This window comes from Schistocerca serialis, chromosome 8 (assembly GCF_023864345.2).
Source record: "Schistocerca serialis cubense isolate TAMUIC-IGC-003099 chromosome 8, iqSchSeri2.2, whole genome shotgun sequence".
NCBI lineage: Eukaryota > Metazoa > Arthropoda > Insecta > Orthoptera > Acrididae > Schistocerca > Schistocerca serialis.
This window is the reverse complement of record NC_064645.1, coordinates 35,489,550-35,509,256: the sequence shown is the minus strand read 5'-3', so window position 1 is coordinate 35,509,256 and position 19,707 is coordinate 35,489,550. Positions and strand designations below refer to the sequence as shown.

The 19,707-nt window shown below is 45.1% G+C and overlaps 1 protein-coding gene across 1 annotated transcript in view; it reads left to right on the top strand.

Annotated features, from left to right (window-relative positions):
* The window catches only part of LOC126416112 (cadherin-99C), a 627,926-nt gene that overhangs the window by 340,970 nt on the left and 267,249 nt on the right, over window positions 1-19,707 (top strand). The gene's annotated exons all lie outside the window — the stretch shown is intronic.

Here is a 19,707-nt window from a genome sequence, read left to right as displayed (position 1 = left end):
TTCCCCTTATACCGCCTCAGCTACACTATGTCGGCGATTGCTGCGCAAACAAGTAATCCACGTACGCGTACACCACCATTACTCTACTGCGCAGACATAGGGGTTACATTCGTCTGGTGTGATACGTTCCCTGGGGGAGGGCGGAGGAGGGGGGCGGGGTCCACCAGTGGCCGAACCGCACAATAACCCTGGCTTCGGTGTGGGGCGGCGGAGGGGTGAAGTGGGCTGCGGTAGTCGTCGTGGGGTTGCTGACCACTGCGGCTGCAGCGGGGACGTAGCACCTCCCTCGTTTCTAGGCCCCCGGTTAACATACAATACATACAAAATAACAGCTATCAAAGTTTTTCTTAATCGTACTTAGCTACGTAATTTTTATTTCAAAAACCGTGCACAGTCACAGTCTTTGTAAGCGCTACTTGTGCTCTGATTGTCCCACTGTTCATGTGTACCGCGAAAATGGATGACTCTGCTTCTAGTGAAACACACGTGCTGAACACAGTTAATGGCTAGAAACAAGCTGTTCTTAATGTTTTGCACTACATTACAGAGAAAAGTCAGCTTTGAGTTTTTTCAAGAAACATTATGTAGCAAATATTAGAGTTGATATTTCGGACGTACTTGTGGTGTGACCTGGAGTGTCGTCGATTGACAATCAGACGGGGTGGTTGTGGCGAAAGATCGCAACCCATTACGATGAACACTTTTTTCGGTTTGAATACCTAAATCATTTAAATATGAAATTTATCAAATAAGCGTTAACTAACTCATACTTAGCCATCATTTTCTCCACAAAAATGCGCGTCTTCTAGTTTCTAATTACATGCTGCACACAGAATTCTGGTTTTCATTGTAAATACACATTCTTAATTATCGATGTATTATAAAAATTGTTAAAGATTTTGAGTTAAGGAATATTACACTTTTTTTTTCTTGAGAAACATGAAAAATCCAACACTAGTTGTTTGAATATGCCCAATGTTTCATTGAACAAATGTGGTCTCACATGAGCCACAATGATAAGCGTCGTACAAACACGGAAAACAATTTTCACTTCGTGGAGCACACTGTACAAATGATGCATTTTTTGCCGTTCTCGCCGTAACACCGCAATCTGAACCCAACAAAATTAATCTGGAGCCAAGTTACGGGATAACACGACATTTAGGCTGCCTTACTGGGACTAATTCACGAAGTTTCGTGTCTTGTAACTGCCGATCGACGGTGAAATGCTCAACAGCACGTCATAAAAGAGGAGGAGGGAAAATGTGGACTTTTTTGGTGGCTTGGGATTCTGTTGTTGACAGCCTCGGTATCAGCGTAGCAGCACTGAAATGTACCGCTTTCCTCGGAGTCCGATATGGAAGAAGTTGAGAGATTACCATACGACTGACTGCAGTACCTTCAGTATTTAACTGCATGGTGAAAGCCCGGCAGCGCGCTTTTACGCCGCATATAACTCGTGCAGAAAAATTACGCTTGTTAAAGTCAGGAATTTTCATCACTCTCGTTTCCAATTAGAGTACGGTGTTAGCTAAGAGACTGATGACCTCAGATGTTAAGTCCCATAGTGCTCAGAGCCATTTGTTAGCTAAGATGGAGAGCATGTTACCTTTTTCCATCAGCTCACCTAAGAAGCTTATCTGAGTTTTAATATTATTTTCTGTTAAAAAATTAAATAACATTCCTGGCTATATTGTTCACTACTCGTCTCTTTTATCGTCTTTATTACAACTGTTCACATCATTGCAGGTGGCTGGCCAGTGCCTTCCGTGTTAAATGCGCCGGTAAAGCTGTTGTCCCGTATTGTCGCTGAGTCGACGTACGCGTTACGCACAGCGTAAAACGTATCCTCATTATTGTACTTGACTGTACGCGAGACGGATTGGCTTCTGCTCCTTGTGGAACGAAATCCAATGAGGTTCCAGCAAACGCGGAACAGTACGTAGTGTAATGTTTACATGAGGTTTGTTCTTACATACTGTGGCGCAGCTGCGTCGGGCCCTCGCCTGTTACGCGTCACAGCTTTCGCTAGGCGCATGCGAGTGCACGCCCGTACCCCGTCTGCTGTCCTTACTGCAGACATGTTTATGAAAGTCGTCACAGCGCAAGAGCTGCCACTACAAAATAGCTCCTTAGTACAGCATGCAATCTTGTACCGAGCCTACAGAACCACAAAAGATTTTTTGTTCAAATCTTCATTCGTTACAAGTTAACTACCGAGGTGGTTTTTTAGATGGCCATCTTCGATAAAATACAACCCGTCTTTCTTCTGGACGAAAACTCAAAATAAACATACAATGAGATTTCTTTTTGTGATCACGATTGTTTTGCTGCAAGGGTGGTTGGATATACAGGGTGTATCAGAAAGAATCGTCCGATTTGGCACGTCTACATTTATGAAACTAATAAACACATACAATGACTTTTTTTCTGATGAACAGGAAACTCAAAAAGTTTTTTTTTCCTAGGTGTTCAGCATGCCCCCTTGAGATGCGGTATTTGAATTGCTCCGGCACTGTGGCGAGCATGTCTAGAGTTACAGCTTCTCTTCTACAGCTGCTGTTATGCGGTGGCTCAGTTCATTCATTGTTGTTGGTAACGGAGGCACATATACACAGTGTCTGTTATAAACCACCACAAGAAATAATCGCATACAGTCGGGTCCGGTGACCATGGAGGCCAGTAATGTAAGGCTGAATCATTTGGTCCAGTGCGACCGATCCATAGTTCAGTAATCAAATGGTTCAAATGGCTCTGAGCACTATGGGACTTAACATCTGACGTCATCAGTCCCCTAGAACTTAGAACTACTTAAACCTAACTAACCTAAGGACATCACACACATCCATGCCCGCGGCAGGATTCGGACCTGCGACCGTAAAGGCCGCGCGGTTCCAGGCTGAAGCGCCTAGAACCGCTCGGCCACCCCGGCTGGCTCAGATTATCTGCGTATCAAGTTATGCTGGCAGCTGATGTGATATATATAGGGATCACGTCAATCCGCACCCCATCAACAACAGCCTGAAGATGGCGGATTGAAGCGTTGAAACTGGTTGCAACAAAATAAAATAAAATCATAAGGACGGCTGTAGCTGTTTTATTTTGCGACAGTAGTAAACGGCCGTCGTCCCAAAGACCTTCTGACAAAAGGATGGACACACAAAAACTTTTCTTCCCGATGTCAACTATCGTAAGCGCTGTTTGACTTTTAAATGCTGCCAAAGAACTCACAATTTCTGTTGTTGTTGTCGTTGTGGTCTTCAGTCCTGAGACTGGTTTGATGCAGCTCTCCATGCTACTCTATCCTGTGCAAGCTTCTTCATCTCCCAGTACCTACTGCAACCTACATCCTTCTGAATCTGCTTAGTGTATTGATCTCTTGGTCTCCCTCTACGATTTTTACCCTCCACGCTGCCCTCCAGTGCTAAATTTGTGATCCCTTGATGCCTCAAAACATGTCCTACCAACAGATCCCTTCTTCTAGTCAAGTTGTGCCACAAACTTCTCTTCTCCCCAATCCTATTCAATACCTCCTCATTAGCTATGTGATCTACCCACCTTATCTTCAGCATTCTTCTGTAGCACCACATTTCGAAAGCTTCTATTCTCTTCTTGTCCAAACTGGTTATCGTCCATGTTTCACTTCCATACATGGCTACACTCCATACAAATACTTTCAGAAACGACTTCCTGACACTTAAATCTATACTCGATGTTAACAAATTTCTCTTCTTCAGAAACGATTTCCTTGCCATTGCCAGTCTACATTTTATATCCTCTCTACTTCGACCATCATCAGTTATTTTACTCCCTAAATAGCAAAACTCCTTTACTACTTTAAGTGTCTCATTTCCTAATCTAATCCCCTCAGCATCACCCGATTTAATTTGACTACATTCCATTATCCTCGTTTTGCTTTTGTTGATGTTCATCTTATATCCTCCTTTCAAGACACTGTCCATTCCGTTCAACTGCTCTTCCAAGTCATTTGCTGTCTCTGACAGAACTACAATGTCATCGGCGAACCTCAAAGTTTTTACTTCTTCTCCATGAATTTTAATACCTACTCCGAATTTTTCTTTTGTTTCCTTTACTGCTTGCTCAATATACAGATTGAATAACATCGGGGAGAGGCTACAACCTGTCTCACTCCTTTCCCAACCACTGCTTCCCTTTCATGGCCCTCGACTCTTATAACTGCCATCTGGTTTCTGTACAAATTGTAAATAGCCTTTCGCTCCTTGTATTTTACCCCCGCCACCTTCAGAATTTGAAAGAGAGTATTCCAGTTAACGTTGTCAAAAGCTTTCTCTAAGTCTACAAATGCTAGAAACGTAGGTTTGCCTTTTCTTAATCTTTCTTCTAAGATAAGTCGTAAGGTTAGTATTGCCTCACGTGTTCCAACATTTCTACGGAATCCAAACTGATCTTCCCCGAGGTCCGCTTCTACCAGTTTTTCCATTCTTCTGTAAAGAATTTGTGTTAGTATTTTGCAGCTGTGACTTATTAAACTGATAGTTCGGTAATTTTCGCATCTGTCAACACCTGCTTTCTTTCTGCTACTGCCTTATTCTTGCCTCCTAATTCTTGATTTAATGCGCTCAGTTTTGCGGTAAAATTGAAACGTCCCCTTAAAAAAAATTATGAAAAACTGTTCTGGTAAACCTCTTACGTTATTTTATTTTCAAACAGCGGATCAAAACTGAACCTACTCAGACATTTCTCTCTTTACTTATTCTGATCATCACTAAACTGACACACAATATTTTCTTTAGCGCAACGTAATCTGACTTTCAATAATCCCTACAAAAGAATGGCCCTGACTAACAATAACCTATACCTTTCATGAATCATTTACCCCACAAAAATCTTCGTTACTCGAACTACTGCAATACAGCGAGCGCCAATACTGCTAGCTAAACAAAAGATTTAAACTAGTGACAGGCATAGTTAGCAAATGAAAAATTTTGATAGAGAACAGACTTCTTTTTTACCTTAATAACGTTCAAAAGTCATTATATATATATATATATATATATATATATATATATATATATATATCAATTCATGACCTCCATCTTAACAAATTTCCTTTTTCTGGCGGACACACGTCCAGTTCGTCCGCTTATAGTAACCTCTCAAAACTCTGGCATCTCTCTCCCCACATCCACCAGTGCTGGCGGCTCACCTCCAACTGCCCAACGCTATGCGCTGTTCACATCCAACTGCCCAACACTACAACAGCGAATAGTCCATCAATGATTCCAACCAGCCACAGACTGCACACAGCACAGTCAGTGATTTTCATACAGAGCGCTACGTGGCGTTACCAACATAAAAACGTGAACAGCCTACTTTCATAGCCCCCATGCTCCCCACAAAAAGTTTACAAATTGTTTTTGGCAGTGCCCAATAATTATTTGATGATTTGTCTTATATTAACGATAACAAATATATCAAATGCACACAATTATTGATACAATGTTCGTCAAAAGCAAAAATTGTTCTCATAAAGACAGTCCTGATCGTTCATCACAGTAGTAATTACATTGTACAAAGTCTGAACAGTAAAAGAAAATGCACACGGCAGTAGTGGATTTCCATGCGGTCTTGAAGAAGTAGTGTTGTTCTTCCAATGGAAAGACAGTACTAACTCTTGACATGCAGACAGGTAATGGGCCACAACAGAGCAAACCCACAGCAGAGCCAGTCGAAGTTTTGAAGAATATTGGTTGGTAGGTCATCACAGAGCAGACCCACTGTAGTCCTGGTATAGATTATGGTAATGGTGGGCCACCAGAGGTGCAGACCCACTATAGTCCTTGTAGAGATAATGGTATTGGTGGGGCACCAAAGGTGCAGGCCCACGGTAGTCCTTGTAGAGATGGCCAGAAGCCATCTGTTGCGACTGTGCGGGTGCACAATCACCATCGAAGAGTCTTGCGGATAACATAGCAAGTCCGTGAACCACCACCTGTGCAATCAGAAATTTTTTTTTTTAAATTTCGTTAAAACCTGCCATGCTGTTAACCAGTCCCTTGTTGAATTATCAACACACGTGCGAGCGCTAACAGTCTCCCCCCCTTTTTTTTTAGAACAAACAATGTATTTGCCTTAATAATGCCCGTCCGGTTGGCCGTGCGGTCTATAACGCACGGCATTCCGGGCGGTAAGGAGCGCCCGGTCCCCGGCACGAATCCGCCCGGCGGATTTGTGTCGAGGTACGGTGCACCAGCCAGTCTGTGGGTGGTTTTTAGGCGGTTTTTCATCTGCCTCGGCGAATGCGGTCTGGTTCCCCTTATTCCGCCTTAGTTACACTATGTCGGCGATTGCTGCGCAAACAAGTTCTCCACGTACGCGTACACCACCATTACTCTACCACGCAAACATAGAGGTTAAACTCGTCTGGTGTGAGACGTTCCCTGGGGAGGTCTACCGGGGGCCGAACCACACAATAACCCTGGGTTCAGTGTGGGGCGGCGGAGGGGTGAAGTGGACTGCAGTAGTCGTCGTGGGGTTGTGGACCACTGCGGCTGCGGCGGGGACGGAGCCTCTCCGTCGTTTCTAGGTCCCCGGTTACAGTAAAATACAATACAATACCTTAATAATGTTCAAAAGTCATCATATATGTATATCTATCAATTCATGACATCCATCTTTACAAATTTGCTTTTACTGGCGGACGCACGTCCTGATCGTCCACTTATAGCAACCTCTTAAAACTCTGGCATCTCTCTCTCCACATCCACAACTGCTGGCGGCTCACGCCAACTGCCCAACGCTACGCGCTGTTCACATCCAACTGCCCAACACTACACAAGCGAATATTCCAACAATGAGTCCAACCAGCCACAGACTGCACACAGCGCAGTCAGTCAGTTGCATACAGAGCGCTACGTGGCGTTACCAACATAAAAACATAAACAGCCTACTTACAAAATGTGCGAAAAATGCTAAATCACGCTCATCGCAACACTCTTCAGGAAATTTTATTATTTCGTCCAATGGACGTAAAAATCTTTCCAAAAACTTGCTTCGACTCAACCACCTCACGTCAGTATACAATGCCAAATCTGGCTCCTCCTCATCTAATTGCTGCTTAAAGAGCCGCCTTTGGAGAGATTTTCCTTTTATGGAATTAACAATCTTGAAAAAAGTACACATTACATTTTTTGTGTTAAGTCTCTTCCTAGCCAGTACATGATGAATTATGCAGTGTTAGCTAATGAAGTCTGCAAAGTCTTCGTCTTTGTGACAAAGAGCAATAAAACCATTATGAATACCTGTCATTGCAGGAGGCCCTTCACTGACACAAGTTTGTATAAAGGTAGCTTAATCTTGCTAATACGTGCTCTGAATTCCGTGAGTATATCAAGGTCACGAGTCTTTCCTTTTAAGAAAATCATACTCAGGGTTTGCGTCAGCGGGCTGCAGTTCCTCCTAGACTCTACGGCCTGTCCAGGATCCGTAAGAATGGGATGCCTCTCCGTCCCATTGCAAGTAACATAGGAGCACCTACTTATTTTGTTGCCAAATACCTGACATCACTATTGGGACCTCTCGTAGGCAAGTGCGAACATCACATTCGAAACTTTGCACATTTCATAGGTCGCGTGAAAACTGTTAGATTGTAATCATCGGATCTCTTAGTAAGTTTCTATGTTGTGTCTTGATTTACAAAGGTACCTTTGCAGGACTCTTTGGAGCTCATTACCAACAAGTTTGAGGAGGACATAGTAACATTAATTAAACACGTGCTTACTTCAAAATACTTCTTATTTCATGACCAATATTTTGAACAAGTGGACGGTGTCGCCTTGAGAAGCCCTCTGTCTCCTGTGGTGGCCAATTATTTTATGGAGGACTTTGAAGAAAAAGCACTACAGTCAGCCACTCTCAAACCCTTTTTTTTCTGCGGTATATGGATGATACATTTGTGGTGTGACCGCATGGACTTGATAGCCTACCTGCTGAAGAAGCGTCTGAATTCGCTCCATCCAAATATAAACGCCACAATGGAAGTAGAAAAAGATGGTACTTCACCTTTTCTCGATGTTTTGGGAAGAAAGGAAAGCAGATGGAACCTTGGGACACAGCGTCTACCGCAAGCCAACGCATACAGATTTATATCTGCAGCCACAAGCTGCCATCATCCTGCACAACACGGTAGTGCATTACGTACGTTAGTTCATAGAGCACGTGTGGTATCTGATCCTGAGAACCTGTCGAGTGAAATACAACATTTGAAGACAATGTTCCGACAAAACGGTTATTCTGAGAGACAGATTCGCAAAGCATTCAGGCCCAGGCGAGTTCAATCTATGGAGCAGAATGAAGATACGAGACACCCACCATTTTGGCCTTTTTGCCGTATTTTGGTGCCATGTCGTCAGGAATTGGAAGAGTCCTCGGAATATATGGAATTAAGTGTGTTTTTCAGCCATCTGGAAAACTGAGAAACCTGTCTGGTTCGGTGAAGGATAACCTTGGCCTGAGGAAATGTGGTGTGTACGAGATTCCTTGTCAATGTGGGGCAGCGTATGTAGGCCAGACATGCCGCACAGTACAAGAACGCTGCGATGAACATCAGCGTCGAACAGACTTCGTCAACCGGACTAGTCGGCAATTGCGGAACACTGTCTGAATACAGGGCATCGGATGATTTGCGAAAAGACGAAAGTTTTATATCCGGCAACATCTTTCCGGGATTGCGTCATTAAGGTAGCCATACATATCCGTACAGCCGATAATCTCATCAACAAGGATACTGGATTTCAGCTGAGCACAGACTGGAACCCTGCATTGGCTACTATTAAATCACGACGCGAAAATCAAGATTCTTCGGTAACAGGCCCGTTATAACACTGGCCTAGTACGGCCGTTGGTGAGTAACGTCTGGCCGCACTGTTGGCAAAAGCAGCGTACAGCGCACGCGCAGAACAGCCGTTCCGTGATTTTCGGCAGAGGGAGTTTGAATATGGCACCATCTAACTGTAAATCATTGCGCATGTCCGATTTCCGCGCCTGCGCATTCTTCGCTTGCGCGTTCTAGAAACGGGGCGTCTACGTGCAGATACCATCAGTCGTACCTAGCTACCAGCAAGGTTAAACCACGTGAGCCGAGCGGTTCTAGGCGCTTCAGTCCGGAACCGCGCTGCTGCTACGGTCGCGGGTTCGAATCATGCTTCGGGCATGGATGTGTGTGATGTCCTTAGCTTAGGTAGGTTTAAGTAGTTCTAGGGGACTTATGCCCTCAGATGTTAAGTACCATAGTGCTTGGAGCCATTTGAACCATCTGAAGATGGCGGACAGTTGCTCCGAGGAAATATTGTGGAATTTGCACAACGTGATCCGGCGGCAAACCGGTGAAGACTATTTACAACTCATTTGATATTTAAAAACGCATTTAATTATTGCTTCGACCGTTGGTGCTTGTAATCTCTTTCGTTCCTCAGTCCATTACACTTTCACGAGAGAAAATACTCGTTCCACGTTTCGATTATACCCTGGTACACTGAAGACGAGCTCACACAGATTCAGCAACTGAGAATACTGTTCTTCGCATCCAGTCTGTCGAAAGAAATATGTCCACTTCTCCCGACATGATTTGCTACCCCAGTTACCGCTATTTTTATTGATTTCTGATTCAGTGAAATGCTTGAGTAAAGAAAACTTGTCAAAGAATAATCTGTCATCTACTGACAATCCTCTACGTTGTATAAATGTTATTGTCCTTGTCACATTGCTCCACTCAGATTCTGTGTCCAGCATTTGAAAATGGAAAACTCATTGAAATTTGTTGACCAGTTTTCTAAGTAACCTGTACACGTTTCATAAAACTGTTCTACATCAACATGACATTTTTGAAATTCACTAGTTAATCCAACCTCGTTGTTCTGCAAGAGAGATGTCAGTTTGAGTGGAATAAAACTTTCTTCTTTACGACTTCTTTCTTCTTTACGACTTTCTACGATTTTCCAAAATCACAGCGTCTTCTACAACACTGCTGTCAGCTTTCTCAAGTTTAAGCATCCGTCTCTGAAACACGCTCAACTGACCATGCAGGAACCACGGATTTGCTTTCTGGAAGAGGGTTGTCAGAAATTTAGGTGTCTTTTTTTCTAAGAATAAGAATGATCTAAGACCATCACACAACTTCAGTACTCTCTGTACAGCAACAAACAAAGACAACCACCTTGTTTTTGTATGTGACAACAATGAATGATACTCTACGCCCACAAACTCACAAAACTCCTTGAGACGCTCCGTTCTAACTGTGTATATGGAGAAGTAATTGAAAAGATTGAGTATAAAAGTTTCTACGTCAACACTCATCACGCCAGCGGCTGTCTTGGCAGCACTGTTTAGTAGGTGAGCAGGGCAGCCAACTTTTCAGTCTAGCAAGTGCATTGTTAGTACCTGCTCGCCGCACTCCTGCAAAATTAGCGTCAGCATTGACACCGCAAAACGCAATACACTTAGACTCTTATCAATTTTATTTTCTTCTAATGCGGTAATGCAGTACGTACTTACTGTAGAGGTTGTTTGATTTGGCACTGAAACTTATTTAAGCAATTTCACTTGAAAGCCATTCTGAGGTGTAAAATATTGAAAAATTAATGGAAATACTTTTTCAGCCTTGTGATTACTCGCATCTGTAGCTGTCGAATAATAGGGGACCAGTGAAAGGTCGTCGCATACGAGTATTTGTTTGACAGTGTTAGGTGCCAAAACTGCTTTCAAAAGTGCTGTTGTTTTGGTTCTGCCCAACGCCACACTCTTCACTGTGACAGATTCGTTAAAAAGATTGCAGCTTAGCCTAGAAGACCAGTCTACAGATTTCCAGGACGTATGGTGTTTAACTGTATGATAACGCATTGTTAATTCCGCTGCTACTACTGATTGGCTCTGTTTTGATGACTTTGAAATAAAAAAGTTGTCTATTTTTTTAAGTGCTAGCAGAACACATGTTTCATTTACGCTTTTTGCTGCATGAATGATCTATAGTACCTTCCCTTCCTCCATGTGAAATAGTAACATATGACGTACATATTCCACGTCATAGTCATGTCATCCTCGTTTGATGAAAGACCATTCTTCTGTACATTGTCTTGAAAGGAACGCTTTCGCTTTGGCGTTCGGGGCTCACTTTAAAGACACAAGCAAATGTGAACTAAGCACAATAAGCCTCGGACAGAGGACCACATAGCTGCAACGTCTTGACTCAACTGAATCCCACGAAAAGAGCTACTGACAGAAGGAAGCGTTACGGGCAATAAAGGCCCTTGATAGACGCTGGCAAGTGCAACAATGAAACAAAAAACATTATTTTGCTTGACAGTGACCGTTAAAATACAAATCTACGCCAGTATTTGGGAAGAAATAGACGGTATGAGTGTATTTCTTTGGCATCACAAAACCGGGACTAAACTGGCGTCCCGAGAGCGATATCCGGGACGCTCATTTTTTAAATCCGAAAGCAGGACTGTCCCGGAAAACGGGACGTTTAGCAACCCTGTCACGGTGTAATTACCGGGCGCTAAATCGGTGGGCTGTGGTGCACTGCCTCTAGTACAGCTATTTCGTTAGCTCGTGTAAAATGTTTGCTTCATTTCCTTTTGTAGGTGTGTACGCTGCCATCAGACATAAAAGCGTTCACAGTCTTGTAAAAGAACGAACGAGAGTGAGATTTCTCTGGAAAATGTCGGCATAAAAGGCAACAGTAGCCTCGACATTCCTCCTACATTCTGCGTGTGTCAGGATCATTTCAGTTTTTTCTTCTGTGCCTACCGTGTTCATGGTTCGCTTGCACGTCTGTTCTCCAAATGATGGGTAGGTGTGCAGGCAACAAACACTGCGCAAATATTCTAATGCTAAGAGCCACTCTGTGTTCTACGTCTGCGTGGCACATGAGCTCCGGTCGCCGTCTGCTGCCTGTTACGATGGGTCGTAGTTCACTACACGGCCAAGGTTGCACCTCGAGTTCGGTATACAACATTGCGGATGCGGTTTCTGATGTGTTGGTAAATGTGCCAACACCTTGTAGATAGAGGCGGCCTAAATGCACGCTATCTAAGGCAGACGGGCGTGAATTTTGGAACAGGATAAGTAGTGAATTCTCATAAGAAAAGTATGCAGCTCCTCGAATACTTAAATTTTATTTATCCTTGTTGTGAATACGGCATTCCGGATGAGACATTTCATACTATAACTTTCAAACTATGTAAGGCTAATGGCGCCTTGCTAGGTCGTAGCCATGGACTTAGCTGAAGGCTATTCTAACTGTCTCTCGGCAAATGAGAGGAAAGGCTTCGTCCGTATAGTTGCTAGCAATGTCGTCGTACAACTGGGGCGAGTGTTATCCCGTATCTCGAGACCTGCCTTGTGGTGGAGCTCGGCCTGCGATCACACAGTGGCGACACGCGGGTCCGACATGTACTAAATGGACCGCGGTCGATTTAAGCTACCACCTAGCAAGTGTGGTGTCTGGCGGTGACACCACATTCCTCCCCCGCAAATCGGCGAACGGTCGTGTTATAAGGCTTCCGCCCGCCGTGGGGAGGACCCCATGTTGACGTATGCGATGAGGTGGGGAGCCTAACAACAGGCGAGGCTGTGCCACCCGCACCCGGCCATTCGGTCCCAGGGGAGCTAGGAAACGCCTGAAAACCTAGTCCAGGGTGCACGTCAACATGCGGTGTATGCGCCCGTACAGAGACAGGAGGGGCCGAAGGGTCGACCTCCATTGCGTCGGGGTACCCGACGCGCGATGACGTCATGTGGTCCGGAGCGAGCAAGAGTTCCATGGCGGAGGACAGCTGGTCACGGGAAGCGATCGGCGGCGCGTGACCCAGGGAGGCGCTTGGCGGCTGCAGCGAAGCGTCCACTGCGGGCGGCGCCGGCTGGAGGACAGGCGGCAGCGGCGCGTCGCCATGGGGCAAAATGGAAGGCATCGTCGGTAACACCTGGGGATGAGGCGAGCCAGTAGAAGGGTCCCCAGGGCGCTGACCGGACGGCACCGTCGCTGAAAGCAGACGGGGAGCGGCAGAACCCGTGCGACGACAGAGGCGCAGCTGATTGAGATGCCGACGCACCTCACCAGAGGCCCCCAAAATCAAATACATCGCGCGGCCGAGGCAGCGAAGAAAGCGCCCTGCGAGCCAACGCTGTGAACCTCGTTGGTTGCGATAGAATACAACGTCGCCTGGAGCAAAAGCAGAAGTCTGCCGCTGCACAGGAACCTGATGCGGCGGATGCAGCAAAGACATCAAGGTTCGATGAGGACGACCGTGGAGCAACTCAGCCGGCGAGCGACCATCTCGGGGCTGAGAGCGATACGATGACAAAAAGAGCAACAACGCGTCCTCCCGATAATGCGACTCTTTCAACTTCAACATCTGTGACTTGAAAGTCCGGACCAATCGTTCAGCGGCACTGTTTGACTGAGGCGAAAACGGCGCGGATGTCAGATGTTGAATACCATTGGCCTGGCAGAATGACTGAAATTTTGCGGACATGAATTGTGGGCCATTATCGGAAACAATAGTCTGCGGAAGACCTTCAATGCAAAAGATAGCAGACAACGCTTGGATGGTGGCAGTTGACGTCGTGGAAGACATCCGGACAACAAAAGGAAAATTACTGAAGGCATCTACCAGAACCAACCATCGAGCATTCCAGAATGGACCAGCAAAATCGATGTGCAAGCGTTGCCAAGGAGAAATGGCACTGGACGAAGCGGAATGAACTACATGAATGTCCATGGGGGAAGGTCCACGAGCCTGAGTATTCTTGGTTTGATTCCGGCGCGAAGCAAAGGGCCTGGAATGATTAAGAGTGTCTGATCTGAGCTTTTTCTGGCAAACACTTTGAACATGTCCTTTCTTATTACAGAAAAAGCAAATAGCTTGGCGTGACGGGCAATTTTCACGCGAATGTCTAGTTGCACACCGCGGGCATGATTTCACTGCATTTGTGTGCTGGCGCGGCACACCCGGTTTAGAGCGTGGCGGCAGCTGCGTTGATGTGCGCGAGGGCAGTTGACCGGGCCGCGCAGCTCGCCCAGCAGGCCGGTTAATGTTACACACGGCTGGCGAAGTTGCAAATGAGTCCTGAGCACAGTCAAGTGTGTCTTGCCTATCCAATATGTCTATCACTTGTTGAAGGGAGGGATTAACTAGTTTCAAAATTTGCTCCCGTATGCGAACATCAGAAATGTTCTGTGCTATTGCATCACGCACCATAGTATCTGAATAAGGAAGGCCACAGTGACATTCAAATGCACAGTCCCTAGTAAGTCCTTGCAATGTTGCAACCCACTCCCTATTAGTTTGACAGGCCGTACGTTTTGTACGAAAGAACGTATACCTTTTTGCAACTACATTAACTGTTTCTTTGAAATAGGCGTCCAATGCCGACAAAATTTCCTCGTAGGACAGAGTTGCTACGTCGCGTCGGGGAAACAATTTCACTATCACACGGTAGGTGGACACACCTACACACGAAAGCAAAAACGGCTGCCGCTCATTACCTTGAATTCTGTAGGCGGCGAGATGAAATCCAAATTGTCGGGACCATTCCGCCCAGGTCTCGTGGGTGTGGTCAAACTTGCGAAACGGCGGTGCAACTGCATGTTGTGGCTGCGGCAACGATGAAGCGGCGGCTGCCACATCGGTTTGAATGGCACGTTGACCCTGGACGAGCTGTCCAAGGGCATCCAGTAACGCCTGCGTCTGCTGATTCTGCAAGAGATAAAATTCGGACAGTACATCTGGAGATTGTGGCGAAGCCATGACACAAATAAATCAGAGCAAGTTACTATCAAAATAACTGCAACGTGGGCGCGTCACCAATACTTGGCGCATATGATGTGTTGGTAAATGTGCCAACACCTTGTAGATAGAGGCGGCCTAAATGCACGCTATCTAAGGCAGACGGGCGTGGATTCTGGATCAGGATAAGTAGTGAATTCTCATAAGAAAAGTATGCAGCTCCTCGAATACTTATCTTTTATTTATCCTTGTTGTGAATACAGCATTCCGGATGAGACATTTCATACTATAACTTTCAAACTATGTAAGGCTAATGGCGCCTTGCTAGGTCGTAGCCATGGACTTAGCTGAAGGCTATTCTAACTGTCTCTCGGCAAATGAGAGGAAAGGCTTCGTCCGTATAGTCGCTAGCAATGTCGTCGTACAACTGGGGCGAGTGTTATCCCATATCTCGAGACCTGCCTTGTGGTGGCGCTCGGTCTGCGATCACACAGTGGCGACACGCGGGTCCGACATGTACTAAATGGACCACGGCCGATTTAAGCTACCACCTAGCAAGTGTGGTGTCTGGCGGTGACACCACAGTTTCCATGTAGAAGCTGTTATGAAAGACGGGTCCGCCGTACCGTAGCACCGTGGAGGTGAGGTCCCACGTGCCACCGAGCAGCATGTCGCAAATTACTATTGTGTACCCATTTGTATTCCTCCGGTTACAGCTGCGCCATCTGTGGCGAAATGAAGAAAATGCTTCAGACTTTGGTCGAATCATAATCTACAATAACAAACAATGGTTCCCATTGAAGATTTCAGAGTTGCTCTCCACCACCCACGCACGGGGTGGGTGGCGAGTCTAATACACTATCGTTCGATGTCTGCCTCAGAGACAAACAAATTGGAATTATAACTTTTTTTACTCCACTTTATAGTTTTAGAGATACTTCAATGACTTCGATTAAAATGAACAACCTGTATACATGGTGTCTGTTCTTTCAGACATGTCCAGAAGAATAGACACCACATACACACAACAGAATTGTGTTATTTGGGAAGGAAGGAAGGAAGGAATAAGGTTTCTTTATTGCCAAATATTACTTACAAAAAAGAACATGTAATGCTTGTAAACACACGACCAACGACTGTAACAGTGCGAGACGTGACATTTCCAAAGACAATGTCGGAGTCGATACCTTGGCATACAGGGTGTTTCACTAAATGTGTTTGCCTCTGCAAGTTACGAAGTAATGGGCGACGGAAATATTTATGCGTTAGGTCACCATAAGAAACGTCACACTGTCCGCGGAGGTATGAACATCGTTTATTGTGGTATTATCCAAAGAGTTACAGCAAAAAGATACAATTTTTAAATGTAACAACAGTTGTTTCTATCATGCACTGGAATCAGTGACACCAGCTGTGCATACATCAATTTAAATTACATTCCTGTCATTTTTGGTTTGGGAGCTACAACCCTTCAAAGTTTCAGGGGCAGATGCCACACACGGTGCGCATAACGCAGTGCGCCTTCTCAGTGCGGTGCGGCCGAGTTGTGTAACGTCGCCGGCGTCACGGAGCGAGAAGCTTCCTCGATGCGCTGCTAGACTGCCGACTGTCGCCGCACACGGCCGTGTACCCGACACTTCGAGCCACACAAACAAACGGGGCTCCATACACCACAGTTACTGACTTCGGATGAAGTTGACATGTTGCTGATGACCGGCGAATGCCGACACGATGCCACTGAAGCAGCCATGGCGTGCGCCTTGAGATATCCTAGGCGAAGAGCTCCTGCAGCCATTACGTTCTTACGTGCCGAACAACGACTTCGGGAAACAGGCAGCTTGGTGATGCGCCGCAGTAACAGACGAAGAACTGCAAAAAGTGAGGAGACGGAGGTGTTTGTTATAGCTGCAGTAGCTACACCACGATCCCCCTGTCAGCTTAACGAGCCGTTGCTGCAGTCGCTGGTGTCAGTCTCACATCCGTGTGGCGTATAGTGCACGGGCACAGTTTTCACCCTTACCGCCTGTCACCGACCCAGCAGCTATATGGGAGCGATTTCCGTGCGAGAGTCACATTCTGTGAATGGGCCATGCGTGATTTCAAGCTGGAGTCTTTACAAGGTATTATGTTCCCTGATGAGTCCGCGTTCACAAATTATGGTACAGTGAATCGCCATAACGAGCACTACTGGGCCCCAGACAATCCTCGGTGGGTACAACCTGTCGACCGTCAACGTAGGTTGTCTAATAATGTATGGTGTGGAATCCTTGGGATGAAATCATCGGTCCACACTGCTTCCCAGGTACACTGACAGGTGAGTTATAGCGTTCGTTTATAGTGGACAGTTTGGGCGGTCTCCTTGAACATGTGTGTCTGCACACGAGAGTCCATATGTGGATGCAGCACGATGGTCACCCAGCCCATTCTGCGCGTGCTGTTGTCGAAGAAGTAAACAAGAGGTCTGCAGAAAGGTGGTTGGGTCGCCGTGGTCCTCATTCGTGGCCCGCTAGGTCGCCCAATTTAACACCATTACATTTCTTTTTGTGGGGGTATCTGAAAGATCGTGTTTATGTCACTGAGCCCACATCCTCAGATGATGTAAAACGGCGTATCGAGGACGCATGTTGAACATCCATCACCACCATACAGCCATATATTCTGTACAGCGTGTGGTATCTGCCACTGAAACTTTGAAGGGTTGTAGCTCCCAGACTAAAAGTGATAGGAATGTAATTTAAATTGATGTATTCACAGCTGGTGTTACTGATTCCAGTGCATGATAGAAACAACTGTTGTTACATTTAAAAATTGTATCTTTTTGCTGTAACTCCTTGGATAATAACACAATAAACTATGTTCATAGCTCCGCAGAAAGTGTAACGTTTCTTATGGTGACCTACCGCAATAAATATTTCCGTCGCCTATTACTTCGTAACTTACAGAGGCAAACACATTTAGTGAAACACCCTGGTATATTGCCATACATTGTAAGACGTCTCACACTTTGCAAGCACAAATTAAATATTGCCGTATCTATATTTTCTATATAAATCAATGAAATACATTTTTATCGTAGCGTAAGCGAAATCGCTAAGAAAAATCGGTTCATATACCTTGTAGACATGAAGGCCCCCTATCGCAAAAGTTGTATAACCACCCATAATTGCTATAAATGCTAAGGAAATACCACAACACGTATTAAAGGGATGTTATCATCTGTGAGATACTGATATATAGGCGTAGATATGGAAGTCGTCGTGTTCTAAAAAATTTGTGTATCATGACCAGAATTGATGCCTATATTCTACCAACCAATGATGCTGCTTCAACTGAAATATAAGCTTAGTATCAAGTCCTCAACCACACTCTTCATGCTTGGACCTCGAATTAGCAAAGAGTAAACGAAATGACCCTAAATATTACGAGGTATGGTACCTCACTCAACATTGCAGTGTGCCAGTATGACAGTCCTGATTTGTAGAGACGAAGCTAGCAACGTCGTAATACACGGAAAACATAGACGAAATAATGTGAGCACAGTAGCAATAGCGGTGAGGCATTACGAGTAATATTTGAAGTGACGTAATTATTGGTTTTTGCATCAGTTCGTACCGTTCTTGTTTTGCATGTTGCTATTTGACTTGCTATGGGTTTTGTTTATCGATTGTCATTTTTTATTTGTAACTCACCGTTGTTATATGAGTTTACATATTGTCATTTCGTCATTTCGAGGTTGTGAGCGGAGCTGTGGACGCTAGAAAATGGAGTGCTAACTGGAGAAATCGGAACATTACCGACATATTGTTCTGTTTGAGTTCGATAGAGGGGTTACAGCAGCAGAGGCGGCCAGAAAAATTTGCGCCTTGTAGGGGGATAATGCAATTGGACAGAGCGTGGCAAGAAAATGTTTTTCTCGTTTTAAGGTGGATCCTTTTCTCATTAGTGAGTCTCCACATTCAGGAAGACCTTCGGGATTTGATGAAGATCGTCTGTACACATTAATCTACAACGATCTACGTCAGTGTACTCAAGAAATGGCAGATATGATTAACTGTGATCATTCCAGCCAGCTTTGTATGGCGCATGCAGTTAGAAAGGTTCAAAAATCGGGTGTATGGCTACCACATGCTGTAAGCCAAAAACACAAAAATCAGCAGGTGTTCATATGTCTATCTCTGCTTGTTCGTTATCAATTGGCACATGAACAACACTGACTATTGTTACTGATGACGAGAAATGGCATCTTCAAGGAAAAGGAAGGAATGGTTGAGCCCAAACATAGCGGCAACTCCCCATACAAAGAGCTGCATGCATTCATGAAAGATAATGTTTTGCATGTGATGCATCAGCGACGATGTGGTGTACTTCGGATTGCTGTGGCGATCTACGAAATGCTTCCTTAGGTGTAACCGTCAGTGCTGACGTCATTTGTCAGCAACTGGATGCCTTGCAGACACAGCCCGAGAACAGTGACTAGGAACACTGCGTGAAGTGATGCTGGTCCATGATAACACCCTCCTGCACTCAGCTAGACTGACAAAGAACACTGTACAGGATTTGGGTTGGGAAGACATTCTGCACCAGTCTTATTCACCTGATCTTGTGCCCACAGATGTTCATCTTTTCCACCCTATATCGAAGAACTTTCAAGGACTAGCCTTTCTGAATGAAAATGCGTTCCGAACATGGCTCAACAAGTTCTTCTCCTCAAACCCATGTGATTCCTACAACTGTGTTATCGAAAAGATGTCCCAGCGGTGGCAGAATGTTGTAATGAGGATATGTTACTGATGACTGAAGTGCTTGTTATGTGTAACTGTTTTGTTTATTAAACTTACGGTAAGACACTAGTAATATATGCACCAACCTAAATATTCCATAACAGAGTAGTTGAAAAGAAAGGTACAATTCAGTGTACACATGCCTGAACAGTTTT